The sequence below is a fragment of the Podarcis raffonei genome, chromosome 18 (assembly GCF_027172205.1).
Source record: "Podarcis raffonei isolate rPodRaf1 chromosome 18, rPodRaf1.pri, whole genome shotgun sequence".
Taxonomy (NCBI): Eukaryota; Metazoa; Chordata; class Lepidosauria; order Squamata; family Lacertidae; genus Podarcis; species Podarcis raffonei.
Window position 1 is genome coordinate 8,811,505 of NC_070619.1, and position 16,060 is coordinate 8,827,564.

Sequence of the window (16,060 nt, forward strand, 5' to 3'; positions counted from 1 at the left end):
AAACAATAAAAAGTATTGGGGGGGGGACCATGTTACGGAAGGCAATCTTACTCGGCTACGAGGGATCGCCAAAGAAGAAGATTTCGCTCAATGGCTCACCCAGCCCTGATAAGCTCCTCCCCTGGGGCACCTGGCTCCTCCCACATGCCAGCACTTCCCACCCGCCCACCTGAGCCTCAGCCCCTGGTCATTCTCTCCCTGACCCTGGTCCTGATCCATACCCGTAGCTCTACTCTCTTCCCAGACCTTTTGAGCTGCCAAGATCAGGAGAGGGAGGGAAGGAGGCGGGTTGGGCTGCGAAAGGCTACATTTCGCGTCACACCAGAGGAAATTAAAAAGATTCATGCCACCGGCATTCGTCTCGTTAAAGGTCCGCGGCTCGTTAAGGCTGGCGCAGCAGGCAAGGACACCTCATAAATTACAGGCAGGCACTCAAAGCAGATGCCCCCCTGACAAGGAGGTGGAAAGGAAGGGAAATCAGCCCCTGACGCCGAAAATAGGCTTGGAAGACAGCAGCCACTGAGATTTCACAAAGGGGGAAATGTGGGTTTTTCACGCCACAGAGGAGGAGGCATTGTGGGCTGGTCCCGTGGGTTACCCAAGAGACGAGGTCCAAGTCCGGTCCGTGGTCAGAGGTGCAACATGGAGGCAGTCCGTAGTAGCTGAAGCTGGGTGCAGGGCAGGGAGTCGGGTGAAGTCAGGAACAGGCTTGCAAGCAGGGAGCAAGGGCGGACCAGGAGCTCAGGCAGGAAAGCAGGACAGGGTTCAGGCAGGAACTAGCAACCAACAACGTTGCTCCCGCAACTTGGGACTGGGGCTGGCTGGCTTTGATCTGCCTTGAGGCAGATCCTCTGGTGACTCGCCTCTCCTGGCCTGGAGGCGAGCACTCCTCCTGCGGGAACTTAGTTCCCTCCGCCTCTCTGCCCTGAGCCTCCGCAGCTCAGGAGAGGCTGGAGGGTTACCGGACCCAGAGGCAACCTCAGCTTCCTCTGACGGGGCTGAGAGTGGAGCACCTGCAGGCAATGGGTCCTCCATCACCTCAGGTAAAGGGACCCCTGACCATTAGGTCCAGTCGCAGATGATTCTGGGGTTGCGGCGCTCATCTCGCTTTACTGGCCGAGGGAGCCAGCGTACAGCTTCCGGGTCATGTGGCCAGCAGGACTAAGCCGCTTCTGGCAAAACCAGAACAGGGCATGGAAACGCCATTTACCTTCCCGCCAGAGCAGTACCTATTTATCTACTTGCACTTTGACGTGCTTTCGAACTGCTAGGTGTGCAGGCGCAGGGACCGAGCAACGGGAGCTCTCCCTGTCGCTGGGATTCGAACCGTCGACCTTCTGATCGGCAAGTCCTAGGCTCTGTGGTTTAACCCACAGCGCCACCCGCGTCCCTACCTATCAGTTGAGTGGCGCTGACAGCAAGTCCTGCTTGCAAAGGAGAAAAAATTCGAGAGTTCCCTTTACGCTTCCAATTGCTCCTGTGAAGCTGAGCCCTAAAGATGGATGCAGCCAAGATATTGGGTGCCTTCAAAACCTCAAACTCCAGGGTAATGTAGCTGTTAGAGGGCCAGCCGTGCTAGGGGCTGCAAGACCCAAGTTCAAATTCCAACTCAACCACGAAGCATCACTGGGTGATGAGTCTCTCTGTGTGTCTGTCTGTCTCTGCCTCGCCTACTTTGTGGGGTCGTTACAGATTTGAAAATAAGGGACCAGCAGCCTCGAAAATAAGGGATCAGCAGCCAAAATAAGGGATTTTCAGAGCACAGGTAGGTTCGACTTCTGAGCCCCTCTGAGCCAAAGGCAGAAAGCCCAGCCAGCAGCCAAACGAAGCCTCAAGCGGTGGTTCCCACAGCGCAGCAACCCGGCAAAGGGGATGCAGCAAGGGAAACCACCGTCCCCTCTCCGCTGGGAAGCGCTGAGCAAAGGCAATTTGATTGGCACAAGGCATGCAAGCTCCACCCCCCAGTCATTCTTAGACTCCTTATTGGGTGAGCAACGCAGCCAAGCAACACAGTTGGATCCTCCCTCCTCCCTGGCCGGCAGGGAGGGAGGGAGAGGAGCTGCTTCCTTTGAAACCCAGGAAATTTAAGGGACATCATCAATAAGGGACAGCAGCAGGACACAGCGCTGGGATAAGGGACTTCCCCGCCAACTAAGGGACGGTTGACAGCTATGGTGGGGAGCCATGCGCATACGTGGAGGAGAGCAAGGGAATCTGCGTAAACAAATAAGGGGGAAAATATCTTCCCAAACAGCTTCCAAGGAAGAATGCCAAAGAAGGTCTCTGTCTGTGTGTGATTTTGCGACGAGGTCCGTGGCCAGAGGGAGGTTGCCGCTTGCTTAATTGGGATGCTATTCTAAGGCTTCTTGAAAATTTGTGAGCTCTGACACCCTGTTTCTACACTTATTCTACCCCCCCTTCCATCTGTTCCACGGCAAAAGTGTGGAGAGATTTTTGCATACTGTTGCTGGGCAAAAAGAGGCAGCCTTCTCTTTCGTTCTGATATCCCTGTTCCATGGAGGCGCAGGTCAATTCTGTGTCCAGGGCAGTTCCATCTGGTATGCAGGATGAGACCCTATCTGCCTGTGGACTGTCTTGCCAGAGTGGTGCATGCTCTGGTTATCTCCCACTTGGACTACTGCAATGCACTCTACGTGGGGCTACCTTTGAAGGTGACCCGGAAACTGCAATTAATCCAGAATGCGGCAGCTAGACTGGGGACTGGGAGTGGCCTCTAGGACCACATAACACCGGTTCTGAGAGATCTGCATTGGCTCCCAGTACGTTTCCGAGCACAATTTAAAGTGTTGGTGCTGACCTTGAAAGCCCTAAATGGCCTCGGTCCTGTATACCTGAAGGAGCGTCTCCACCTCCATCGTTCATCCCGGACACTGAGATCCAGCTCCGAGGGCCTTCTGGCAGTTCCCTCATTGCGAGAAGTGAGGTTACAGGGAACCAGACAGAGGGCCTTCTCGGTAGTGGCGCCCACCCTGTGGAACACCCTCCCATCAGATGTCAAGGAAATAAGCAGCTATCTTCTCTTTAAAAGACATCTGAAGGCAGCCCTGTTTAGGGAAGTTTTTAATATTTAACGCTGTACTGTTTTTAACACTTGATTGGGAGCCGCCCAGAGTAGCTGGGGAAACTCAGCCAGATGGGCAGGGTATAAATAATAAATTATTATTATTATTATTATTATTATTATTATTATTATTATTATTATTCCTCTGCCTCAGTCGTCATGACACCCCTGCAAGGGCGTTTGGACTGAAAGAAAAGGGACAACAGTAGCTGGCTGGATTTATAAGAACACCAGAAGAGCACCCTTTTCTCATCAATGGTATTTTTTTTTTTAATAAATTTTTATTAAATTTTTCTTTTACAAATAATTCGTGCAACCATAATTACATATTTGCTATTTTTTGATCTTCCATCGGCACCTCCCTCAATCATCCATTTTTCTTATCTTCACGCATTTTCTATATGATATTGCCGATTTAGTATTAACCTTCCATCTCTATTTCTTTTTTACAATATACCTTGTATTCTCACAAAGCCTCCTTGAATCCCACTAGCGTTATCTGTTCATCACATATGGTTTTCAGATAATCCGTAAACTTTCCCCAGTCCTCGATGAATTTGTGATCTTTCTGGTATCTAATTTTCCCAGTCATTTTATCCAGTTCTGCATAGTCCATAAGTTTCATTCTTCACTCATTCAAGGTCGGTAGTTCCTCTTGTTTCCATTTTTGGGCCATCAGTATTCTTGCCGCTGTTACAGCGGCAATGGTATTTTAATATTTTTTTGAAAGCTGCCCAGAGTGACTGGGGAAGCCCAGCCAGATGGGCCGTGTAGAAATAATAAATTAGTAGTAGTATTATTATGGCCAGAAGAAAGAACCGAATTAGAACAAAACACTGAGATTGAAGCCCATAAAAAGGTTAAATATTTAGGGATTTGGTTAACATCAAGAAATATAAACCTATTTAAAAATAACTATGAAAAAAATTTGGCTTGAGGTAAAAAGAAATTTAGAAATATGGAGCAGAATGAATCTCTCAATGTTAGGAAAAATATTGGCGATTAAAATGAATGTGTTGCCAAAAATGCTATTTCTTTTTCAATCAATACCAGTCATCCTGAAAGATGAATGCTTTAAAAAATGGCAGAAAGAGATTTCAAGATTTATGGGGGGAGAGGGGGGCAAAAGGCCAAGGATAAAACATCAAATACTTACAGATGTAAAAGATAGAGGCGGGTTTGCCCTCCCAGACCTTAAATTGTATTATGAATCTGCTTGTTTGGTATGGATCAGGGACTGGATGAGACTGGATAAGCAAGATAAGCAAAATTTTAGGGCACACACACACACAGCAAACACATGCTCCACAGAAAAGCCCAATCCTTCGCCCTTCAAAATTTAGGAAATATTCCCTGAAAAAGCTGCACGTTATTTTAGCCCGCAGAACAATCCCAAATAGCTCTCCTGATTATTCTAAATTTATTTCCTCTACAGAAGGAAATATCCTGCAGGCAGCTTTCCCAATAGTTCTTTCACTTACAAATCCTGTCTTCTGAACATATATTGTGTATGTAGAGGGGATGTCCTGTGACCTGGATTCAAGATTTACCATCTCAAAAGAATAGCCAGACTGCCCAGGTAATGCAATCAGCAAAACATTATCAGGTTTCTTGGCAGACAGGAGAGAAGTCACACTCTCAAATTTCTGCACCCCTGTTTCTGTGATGTATGTATGATGCTTTGGGGGGGGGTCTTTGAATATGGGGTTGGGGCAATGTCTAAAGTCTTAAATGTTCCTGCAGTTTGTTCACCTCCTAGCAAGAAGGGAGCAGAACTCTGTTGCAACAGAAAAATTAAAATCTTCTTTGCTTTCACTGAAAGCTGCCTCTATCCTTTCTCAGACCAGTCATGGACTTAGGGGGCTCAGAGTCCCTTGTGGCAGCAAAGATCAACCCCCCGCCCAGTTTTCTACAACAGTGGCCATCTGTGTAAGGTAAAGGGACCCTTGACCATTAGGTCCAGTTGTGGCCGACTCTGGGGTTGCGGTGCTCATCTCACTTTACTGGCCGAGGGAGCCGGCGTACAGCTTCCTGGTCATGTGGCCAGCAGGACTAAGCCGCTTCTGGCGAACCAGAGCAGCGCACGGAAACGCCGTTTACCTTCCCGCCGGAGCGTTACCTATTTATCTACTTGCACTTTGACGTGCTTTCAAACTGCTAGGTGGGCAGGAGCAGGGACCGAGCAACGGCAGCTCACCCCGTCCATTGAGGGGATTCAAACCGCCGCCCTTCTGATCTGCAAGTCCTAGGTTCTGTGGTTTAACCCACAGCGCCACCTGCGTCCCGGCCATCTGTGTAGGGTTGATGTATTTCAGGAAGTAAAAAAATCCAGACAGAAAGGTTTTTGGGGAGGCGGGAGGGGAGGGGAAATGGCCCAAAGGTTGAGAAATCAACCTCAAAGTTGTTCAGCTTCTGAACATATGGCAACCCTACACCTGTGCCTCTTGTGGGTTTGAATTCCATAATTTAACTCTTTCTTTTATCTGTCAGCTGTTCTGGCGTTAGGAGAGGAGGAGAAAAGCTTTCCTTTGCCCACTTTCTCATGCACGACAATCAGCCATACCATATTTTTCGTTCTATATAAGACGCACCAGACCACAAGACGCACCTAGTTTTCAGAGGAGGAAAACAAGAAAAGAAATATTCTGAATCTCAGAAGCCAGAACAGCAAGAGGGATCGCTGCGCAGTGAAAGCAGCAATCCCTCTTGCTGTTCTGGCTTCTGGGATAGCTGCGCAGCCTGCATTCGCTCCATAAGACGCACACGCATTTCCCCTTACTTTTTAGGAGGGAAAAAGTGAGTCTTACAGAGCAAAAAACACGTAGATCAAATGATCTCATCTCTTCCAGGACCTCTGCGTCCCCTTCTCTTTCCAGGTGATCCTTCTGTGCCCAGCAAAGTTTGATTTCAATTTCACCTCTTTCCTAACAGGCTTTTTTTCTTTCTTTCTTTTTTGGGCAGAGTCTTGCAAGACTCCCTTTTGCAGACAGTACGGTAACTGGGGCCCGCGAGGTGGGAGGGCAGGCAGCAGCCAGGTAACAAAAGGAAAGAGTGTTTGCATCGACTCCAGGAGCAGGAAGAAAACAAACAGGTTCCCTTTTGGATAAACACAAGGCCTGGGCAAAAGTCCAGCCTTGCCCAACTGCAACAGCTGGCAAGCAACCGATGCCCTGCAGGGGCTGGCAGAGGGCACAGGAGGAGGAAGAAAGCCTGTACTGTTCGCCCACATTTATTTTATTGCTTTCCCATTTCGTTCCTCTAAGGAATGCGGCGTAACATACACAGTTCACCCCAACCTCCTCCTGTTATCGTTACAACAACCCAGCGAGGTGGGTTAGGCCCAGGGACAGCACCATCCATCGTGAGTTTCATGGCCAAGTGGGGGTTCAAAATCTAATCTCCCAGCTCATATTCTGGTGCTTTGGCTTAAACCACAGAGCCTAGGACTTGCTGATCAGAAGGTCAGCGGTTCGAATCCCCGTGATGGAGTGAGCTCCCATTGCTCAGTTCCTGCTCCTGCCAACCTAGCAGTTTGAAAGCACCTCAAAGTGCAAGTAGATAAATAGGTACTACTCCTGCTGGAAGGTAAATGGCGTTTCCGTGCGTTGCTCTGGTTCGCCAGAAGCAGCTTAGTCCTGCTGGCCACATGACCCGGAAGCTGTATGCCGGCTCCCTCGGCCAATAAAGCGAGATGAGCACCGCAACCCCAGAGTCGGCCACGACTGGACCTAATGGTCAGGGGTCCCTTTACCTTTACCTTTAACCCAGGGGTCAGCAAACTTTTTCAGCAGGGGGCCGGTCCACTGTCCCTCAGACCTTGTGGGGGTGCCAGACTATATTTTGAAAAGAAATAATGAACAAATTCCTATGCCCCACAAATAACCCAGAGATACATTTTAAATAAAAGCACATGTTCTACTCATGTAAAAACACCAGTCAGGCCCCACAAATAACCCAGAGATGCATTTTAAATAAAAGGACACATTCTACTCATGTAAAAACACACTGATTCCTGGACCATCCGTGGGCCGGATTTAGAAGGTGATTGGGCTGGATCTGGCCCCCGGGGGCCTAAGGTTGCCTGCCCATGCTCTAACCACTACAGCCCAATGGCTTGGAAAATCTCAGCAGGGGCTTCCTTTAAGCTCCTTGGCCGAGTGAACCGGCGTACAGCTTCCGGGTCATGTGGCCAGCAGGACTAAGCCGCTTCTGGCGAACCAGAGCAGCGCACGGAAACGCCATTTACCTTCCCGCTGGAGCGGTACCTATTTATCTACTTGCACTTTGACGTGCTTTTGAACTGCTAGGTTGGCAGGAGCAGGGACTGAGCAACGGGAGCTCACCCCGTCGTTGTGGGGATTCGAACCGCGACCTTCTGATCGGCAAGTCCTAGGCTCTGTGGTTTAACTCACAGCACCACCCGTGTCCCTTACGCAATGCTTATTTACATATTTTCATTCTTTTATTATTATTATTGCACTGACAGCTCAAGCTGGCATACATGGTCCGTTTGATTCCCACAAAAACCTTGCAAGGTAGGTAAGGCTGAGACTGAGTGGCTGGCCACACTGAGTGAGCTTCCTAGCCGAGTGGGGATGGATGGAGGACCCCGGTTGCTTCTCCCAGGTCCCATTGCAGCACTCTGACCACTGCACCACACTGCCTCTCTGTCAGTTCCCACTTTCGAAACAGCACCTTGTAATTCAGTACTCGTCAGGAATGAGCCAGCTCCAAGTGAAGGTTTGCAGCTCACTGCAGAAAGCAGCCAGGAACAGAGAGGTTTTGACATTAGTCAGGCAGGAGAGAGCAGGCAGCTGCAGACTTTGGCTCTTCCTACCTTGATGGGCAAGCTGATAAGGCAGTCGCTGAGAGCAGGTTGGAACACAGCCAAAGCTCACCGGAAGCACAAACAGGCGCGAACAAACTCAGAGACAACCCCTCGAAAAGGAAGAGGTTGGAGTGGATCCACTAAGTCCGAAGAGTTGATGAATGGGAGGGCTGCTAGACAGGAAGCAAAACAAGAGACGTAAGGGCAGTAAGTTCAATATCTTCTGTCGACGCCGGAAGGAGTCTTCAGAAGGGTCATCTTGAGTCATGATGCCGGAGGCTTTGTTAGAGCCATCTGGAGCTCTCCGTTTTTGCAACAAATCCTCCTTTTTAATTATCTACGCTTACTGTGTTATCAAGCTGGGAACCTGTTCTCCTGACAGCACTTCAGAAAACCCACAAGCATTTCAGCCATGGGGCATTTCAGAAGCTTTATTAGGTGTCAAATCCTGCCCTTGGGACACAGGCTGCTCCTTTTTGCAGACCTCAGCCCTCGCAGGGGGTTGGACTAGATGACACTTTGACTCCCTTTCAACGCCGCAATTCTACGATTCCATCTTGTCTCTTATCCCCCTTCGTCTTCTCCCCTCTTTCCCCTATTCAATTGCAAAGCAGTAGGCATTTCCTTGGAGAGCGGGGGGAAAACTCCAGCGCCTTTTGATCGTTCTCATTTTAATATCCTGCGACACCGTCCCACCGCCCCCAGGTAAAGGTGAGCGCCGAACAAGAACAGGTCCCGGACTTTGATTTATGCTTCCTATTTTCTATTTATCCGGCAACTTCTCTCTCTCTCTTCGCTTTGCCATTGTGCAAGGAACAAAGGCGAGATGAAAAGCAGCCCGGTCTTAAACCGCTGCGCTGGAAATCGCTTCCTGGTAATGAATGAAGCCGTGACGCCAAAGGGGGAGAAAAGACTCAGAGATCCCAGGACCCGCGGGGTTGCTTTGTTGACGGCTTTCCGGTTCTGCATGCGAGGGGCAGCTCTGGGTCGAGAGATGGGCCCCTGGCCTCATCCAGCAATCTCTTCTCCTATTCCCTGAGGGGCAGCTGGGTGACCCCTTTGCAAAGAGGGAGCTGGACTAGATGTGACAGTCGTTTCTTCCTATATGTTCATGGATCCTAGGTGCTGCTGCTGCTGTAGCTGCGCCATCACCATTGATGGAATCTTTCAAGGAGTTGGGTGGCGTTTATAAGTGATCCACGTTTCACAAGCATACAGTAAGGTTGGTGGTGCGATAGCTTTGTAAACAAGCCTTTTGCTTTCCCTGCGAATGTCCCAGTCCTCAAACACTCTGCACTTCAATCGGGTGCAAAATAAGCACATGCTGAAGGCATCTAGTGAAGGACCACAGAAATTTCCCATCGCTGGGTTTCCCACCACAGATGGATGGTGGCGCTGTGGGTTAAACCACTGAGACTAGGGCTTGCCGATCAGAAGGTCGGCGGTTCGAATCCCCACAATGACGGGGTGAGCTCCCGTTGCTCGGTCCCTGCTCCTGCCCACCTAGCAGTTCGAAAGCACGTCAAAGTGCAAGTAGATAAATAGGTCCCGCTCCGGCGGGAAGGTAAATGGCGTTTCCGTGCGCTGCTCTGGTTTGCCAGAAGCGGCTTAGTCCAGCTGGCCACATGACCCGGAAGTTGTGCGCCGGCTCCCTCGTCCAATAAAGCGAGATGAGCGCCACAACCCCAGAGTCGGCCACGACTGGACCTAATGGTCAGGGGTCCCTTTACCTTTACCTATGTGTTTGCCTTGCACATTTATTATGAACATTTATTCTGTATTTGAGACCTTAGAATTCTTACAACATAGCCATGGATAGCCTTTCCCTCTGCAAGCTTGCCTGATCCTGTTTCAAAGCTGTCGCCTCTTTTGCAAGGGAATCCCATAATTTTCAGTATGCACCATGTGAGCAAGTTGTGCCTTTTGTCTGTCGCCCAACATTCAGCTTTGACTCTGTTGGGTACTCAGATTATGAGAGAGGGTTTGTGGTTTTTCAAAGCTGTCTCCCTTTCTGGGGCAAAGTCTTTCAACGGGTAAGTCACCAAACAATCTGCCTCGTCGGATCCTCGCTTTATTTTCCTACTATTTCGTGGCTGCTCCGGATTTGTCTAATAAAGAGCTTATGGCTCACCTGTTGCTCGTGGCTGAGAAACTTGCTATATAGCCAGACGATGTAGAAAAAAAACAGCTCCTTTTCCCTTGTGGGATATTCCAGAGCCCTTGTACAGTGGTACCTCGCGTTAAGTACTTAATTCGTTCCGGAGGTCCGTTCTTAACCTGAAACTGTTCTTAACCTGAAGCACCACTTTAGCTAATGGGGTATCCTGCTGCCACGCCGCCGGAGCACGATTTCTGTTCTCAACCTGAAGCAAAGTTCTTAACCTGAAGCACTATTTCTGGGTTAGCGGAGTCTGTAACCTGAAGCGTATGTAACCTGAGGTACCACTGTAGAGTCTTTAAGTGGGTTCCCTACTGGTAGGAGAAAATAACAGAGGCCAACCAGAGGAACCACTGGCCTGCGAGCGCTCCAGTTGGACAGCAGCCTTTCCCAAAGGTGTCATGGGCTTTGAAGACACTCAAACTCAGGATGAAAGGGGGAAACGTGGTAAGAGGAAGGCAGGCTTGGCAAATCCACACCTTGATCAAACCCTGCCCGTAAACCAATGTCTCCGCTGTGGAAGGACGTGTGGATCCAGAATTGGCCTCCACAGACACTTACGGACTCATTGTTAAAACCGTGTTTATGGAAGACTATCTTACTCACTACGAGTGATCGTCAAAGAAGAAGAAGAAGAGGAGGAGGAGGAAGAAGAAGAGGAAGAGGAGGAGGAGGAGGAAAAGGAGGAGGAAGAAGAAGAAGAGGAAGAAGAGGAAGAGGAGGAAGAAGAAGAGGAAGAGGAGGAAGAAGAAGAAGAAGAAGAAGAAGAAGAAGAAGAAGAAGAAGAGGAAGAAGAGGAAGAGGAAGAGGAAGAGGAGGAAGAAGAAGAAGAAGAAGAAGAGGAGGAGGAAGAGGAGGAGGAAGAAGAAGAGGAAGAGGAGGAGGAGGAGGAGGAAAAGGAGGAGGAAGAAGAAGAAGAGGAGGAGAAAGAAGAAGAGGAAGAAGAAGACGATGAAGAAGAAGAGGAAGAGGAGGAGGAAGAAGAAGAGGAGGAGGAAGAAGAGGAAAAGGAAGAGGAAGAAGAAGATTGAGAAGCAAAGCAGCTAGTAAGCCTGATATCTATTCAACTGTTGCAACAGGGTCCCCACACACCACACGCAGGGAGGGAGGAGAGGAACCCAGAACATTGGTGCGCAAGCTCTTATATAGACTTTTGAAATTGCCCCCTGTAGCTCAAGAACACCCCCAAAAAACCACACATACATCACAGAAGAATCGGGCTGCAACAGATTTGACAATGGCCCGTGATTGCTTTATTTGGGCAGCCCTGCCATTCTTTTGTGATGGTAAATACTTTAATTTCTGAATCCAGGTCACAGGCTGGCCCTATTCATACACTGAGATGCCCTAAAGGCAGGAAAGCAAAAGACAATGGAGAGGTTTTTCCCATTTCTTCCTCCTGGCAGAGAAACATTTGAGGTCAATTGAGGAGAGACAAAATGGTTTCAGGATTGCTCTCCTGTACAGTGGTACCTCGGGTTAAGTACTTAATTCGTTCCGGAGGTCCGTTCTTAACCTGAAACTGTTCTTAACCTGAAGACCACTTTAGCTAATGGGGCCTCCTGCTGCTGCCACGCCGCCAGAGCACGATTTCTGTTCTCATCCTGAAGCAAAGTTCTTAACCTGAAGCACTATTTCTGGGTTAACGGAGTCTGTAACCTGAAGCGTATGTAACCTAAAGCATCTGTAACCTGAGGTACCACTGTACTATTTGCAGACAAATGGTTTATATACTAACGTATATGTTTGCCTTGTCAAGTTATGAACATTTAATTTATATATTTTCCATTCTGAAGGAAATCAGCCCTGAGTGCTCACTGGAAGGACAGATCGTGAAGCTGAGGCTCCCATACTTTGGCCACCTCATGAGAAGAGAAGACTCCCTAGGAAAGACCCTGATGTGGGGAAGATGGAGGGCGCAAGGAGAAGGGGACGAAAGAGGACGAGATGGTTGGATAGTGTTCTTGAAGCTACCAGCATGAGATTTACCAAACTGCGGGAGGCAGTGGAAGACAGAAGTGCCTGGCGTGCTCTGGTCCAGGGGGTCACGAAGAGTCAGACACAACTAAATGACTAAACAACAACAACAACAATTTGTATATTTGAGACCTTAAATTCTTATAACACCAGATGCCGGGGTCACACCTACGTTCTGCATTTTCTGAGACCCTTCTCCGTGTACCTCTTCTCCTCAAGAGGTCTGGAGGGTGGCAACACAAAAACATGGAGTTTTCAAAGTAGTGGATTTGACCTATAAGGCCTTAAACGGCTCAGGACCGCAATACCCCAAAGACTGCCTCTTTCCATATGAACCTACCCGGACCCTGAGATCATCTTCTGAGGCCTTCCTTTGTGTGCCGCCTCCTCGAGAGGTCTGGAGGGTGGCAACACAAGAACAGGGCCTTCTCTGTGGTGGCTCCCCGTCTATGGAATGCTTTCCCCAGGGAAGTTCGCCTGGTGCCTTCATTATACACCTTTAGGCGCCAGGCAAAAACGTTCCTTTTTAACGAGGCCTTTGGTTGATCTGATTGACATCCCCTTTAAAATGTGGCTATTCTGGCGGGGGTTTGGGGGATAATTGCTTTTGGTTTGGTTTTATCTGTTGTGGTCTTGAACTGTCCTGAGACCTCCAGGTATAGGGTGGTGTATAAGTTGAATGTATAAGGTGTATAAGGTCCGTATAGTAAAAGCTATGGTTTTCCCAGTAGTGATGTATGGAAGTGAGAGCTGGACCATCAAGAAGGCTGATCGCCGAAGAATGGATGCTTTTGAATTCTGGTGCTGGAGGAGACTCTTGAGAGTCCCATGGACTGCAAGAAGAACAAACCTCTCCATTCGGAAGGAAATCAGCCCTGAGTGCTCACTGGAAGGACAGATCCTGAAGCTGAGGCTCCAAGACTTTGGCCACCCCAGGAGAAGAGAAGACTCCCTGGAAAAGACCCTGATGTTGGGAAAGATGGAGGGCACAAGGAGAAGGGGACGGCAGAGGACGAGATGGTGGGACAGTGTTCTCGAAGCTACCAGCATGAGTTTGACCAAACTGCGGGAGGCAGTGGAAGACCCCGGCGTGCTCTGGTCCAAGGGGTCACGAAGAGGCGGACACGACTAAATGACTAAACAACAAGAACATAAGTTGAATGAATAATAATATTAATGGTACCCCACTGCCGGCCATCCTTCCCCCCTTCCCGCCTGCTGTCAGTCTCTGCTCTCTCCTCCATGCAGAAGAGCAAAAGCGTAATAATAATAATAGCAAATTTATGTAAATTGAGGGGGTGGGATTCCATCAGCTCCCCAGAAAAGGCCGCAGGTTGCGAGGGAAGAGAGAGGGAACGAGATTGCGGCAAATCAAATCAGAGAAGAACCGAGAAAACTGCAATACTGAATTATTGCCTCCGGCGTTGAAAAGAAAATCTCTGGGTAGTTCGAAGGATTCGTGTTGACACACTTCTAAGCAAGATGTGGAAAAATGAGGGGGGGACGGACGAGGAGAGGAACAATCTTGAAAAAGCACACATAAACTTCTCCCCTCCACCATCTGCTCATAGCTGGATTCCCTCTTTCCCAAACCAATTTGATCTTTGTTTTATTTCAGCAGAGACCTCTTGCCAAGGCGGAAGAAAGGGAAAAAATCTCAGGCAATTAAAACCCTGCAAAGTGTGGCAGAGGGGTGGGTGGGAAGGGAGCAGCAGTCAAAAAAGAGACAGCCCTCCAAGATCTGTGTCCGCAGCAGATCTGGGAGCCAGAAGGAGGCCGCAACAGCCAAGTGCCCAGCGCCGTAATTGGCTGAAGGTTATTCCAAGGCTCTGAGCGGCAAGGAGACCGTCTCAGGCAGCCTTCAGAAGCGTCCACTCCAGAGGACGATGCAATTATCTTGGCAGAAGCCAAACAGCACAAAAGAACGATCAAAGAGAGAAGTGGGTGTCTCAGAAAGCTACGAACGCGTCTCCCTTTGTGGCAAAGTGGGAAGGAATTCGCCGGCGTCAATGCTCAGTGCGGTAGCCGAATCTGGCACCAGCGTCGATGATCAATCCAGTAGCCGAATCTGGCTGGAACGGCTTATAAAAATGTCAGCCAGCATGGTGCAATGGTTAGAGTGCGAGATCAAGACCTGCGAGACGAGGGACTTGTTGTTGTTGTTTAGTCATTTAGTCGTGTCCGACTCTTGGTGACCCCCTGGACCAGAGCACGCCAGACACTCCTGTCTTCCACTGCCTCCCGCAGTTTGGTCAAACTCATGCTTGTAGCTTTGAGAACACTGTCCCACCATCTCGTCCTCTGTCGTCCCTTCTCCTTGTGCCCTCCATCTTTCCCAACATCAGGGTCTTTTCCAGGGAGTCTTCTCTTCTCATGAGGTGGCCAAAGAACTGGAGCCTCAGCTTCAGGATCTGTCCTTCCAGTGAGCACTCAGGGCTGATTTCCTTCAGAATGGAGAGGTTTGATCTTCTTGCAGTCCATGGGACTCTCAAGAGTCTCCTCCAACACCATAATTCAAAAGCATCCATTCTTCGGTGATCAGCCTTCTTTATGGTCCAGCTCTCGCTTCCATACATCACTACTGGGAAAACCATAGCTTTAACTATACGGACCTTAGCTAGGGACTTAGCTAAAGGTAAAGGGACCCCTGACCATTAGGTCCAGTCATGGCCGACTCTGGGGTTGCGGCGCTCATCTCGTTTTACTGGCCGAGGGAGCCGGCGTACAGCTTCCGGGTCATGTGGCCAGCAGGACTAAGCCGCTTCTGGCGAACCAGAGCAGCGCACGGAAACGGCATTTACCTTCCCATCGGACCGGTACCTATTTATCTACTTGCACTTGGATGTGCTTTCAAAATGCTAGGCTGGCAAGAGCAGGGACCGAGCAACGGGAGCTCACCCCGTCGCGGGGATTCGAACTGCCGACCTTCTGATCAGCAAGTCCTAGGCTCTGTGGTTTAACCCACAGCGCCACCTGCGTCCAAGGGACTTAGCTATACAGCTGCAAATATAACATTCTAAGTGCATTACACAAATGTGACACTAGATGGCACTGGTGAGCTAATGGCAAATCCCACATATATTTTCAAACGGTTTTTTAAAAAAAGTATTTTCACGGCATTTTTTTTATATATGTGTAGATTCAGCCCAGGGCTCAAATCTCCACTCTCAGCTGTGAAGCTCATTGTGTGACCTTGGGGAGTCAGCACCTGCCTCTGGCCTCACAGGGTTTTTGTAGGGAATTAAATGAGGAGGGGGAGAACACTCTCCACACAGACTGAAGGTGTAAATAGGTGAATTAACCATATTTCTGAAAGCTACGACAGTCTCCGCCGTGTCTCGATTCTCCAAAGGACCACAGGCTCCGATGAGTGCCTGGACTCCCTAGATTCTTGCCACCCAACTTTAGTAATACAGTGGTACTTTGGTTCTCAAACTTAATCCGTTCTGGAAGTCCGTTCCAAAACCAAAGCGTTCCAAAACCAAGGCGCGCTTTCCCATAGAAAGTAATGCAAAACGGATTAATCCGTTCCAAACTTTTAAAAACAACCCCTAAAACAGCCGTTTAACATAGGTTTTACTGTCAAACGAGACCGTTGATCCATAAAATGAAAGCAACAAACAATGTGCTGCAGTCGCACAAGCAGTCCATCAGTAGCTCGACTGGGTTCCCACACAGCCACAAAAAGACAACAACAAAAGAGCCACAAAAACGCAAAATAAATAGCCAAAACAAACAGACCTCAGCGTAACATTCGAAATGGAAGTGTGGCACTCAAATCGGAAGCGTAACACTCAAAACTGAGCACGTTCGGCTTCCGAAAAAAGTTCACAAACCAGAACACTTCCTTCTGGGTTTGCAGTGTTTGGGTTCCAAGTTGTTTGAGTACCAAGGCGTTTGAGAACCAAGGTACCACTATACTTGAAAGAAGTTTTCTTCTCTTGAGAAAGGAGTTTCGATTTTTCTGTCACATTCAGAAGACCGAACGTTAATGTCTAAATGATGCGTACATCAA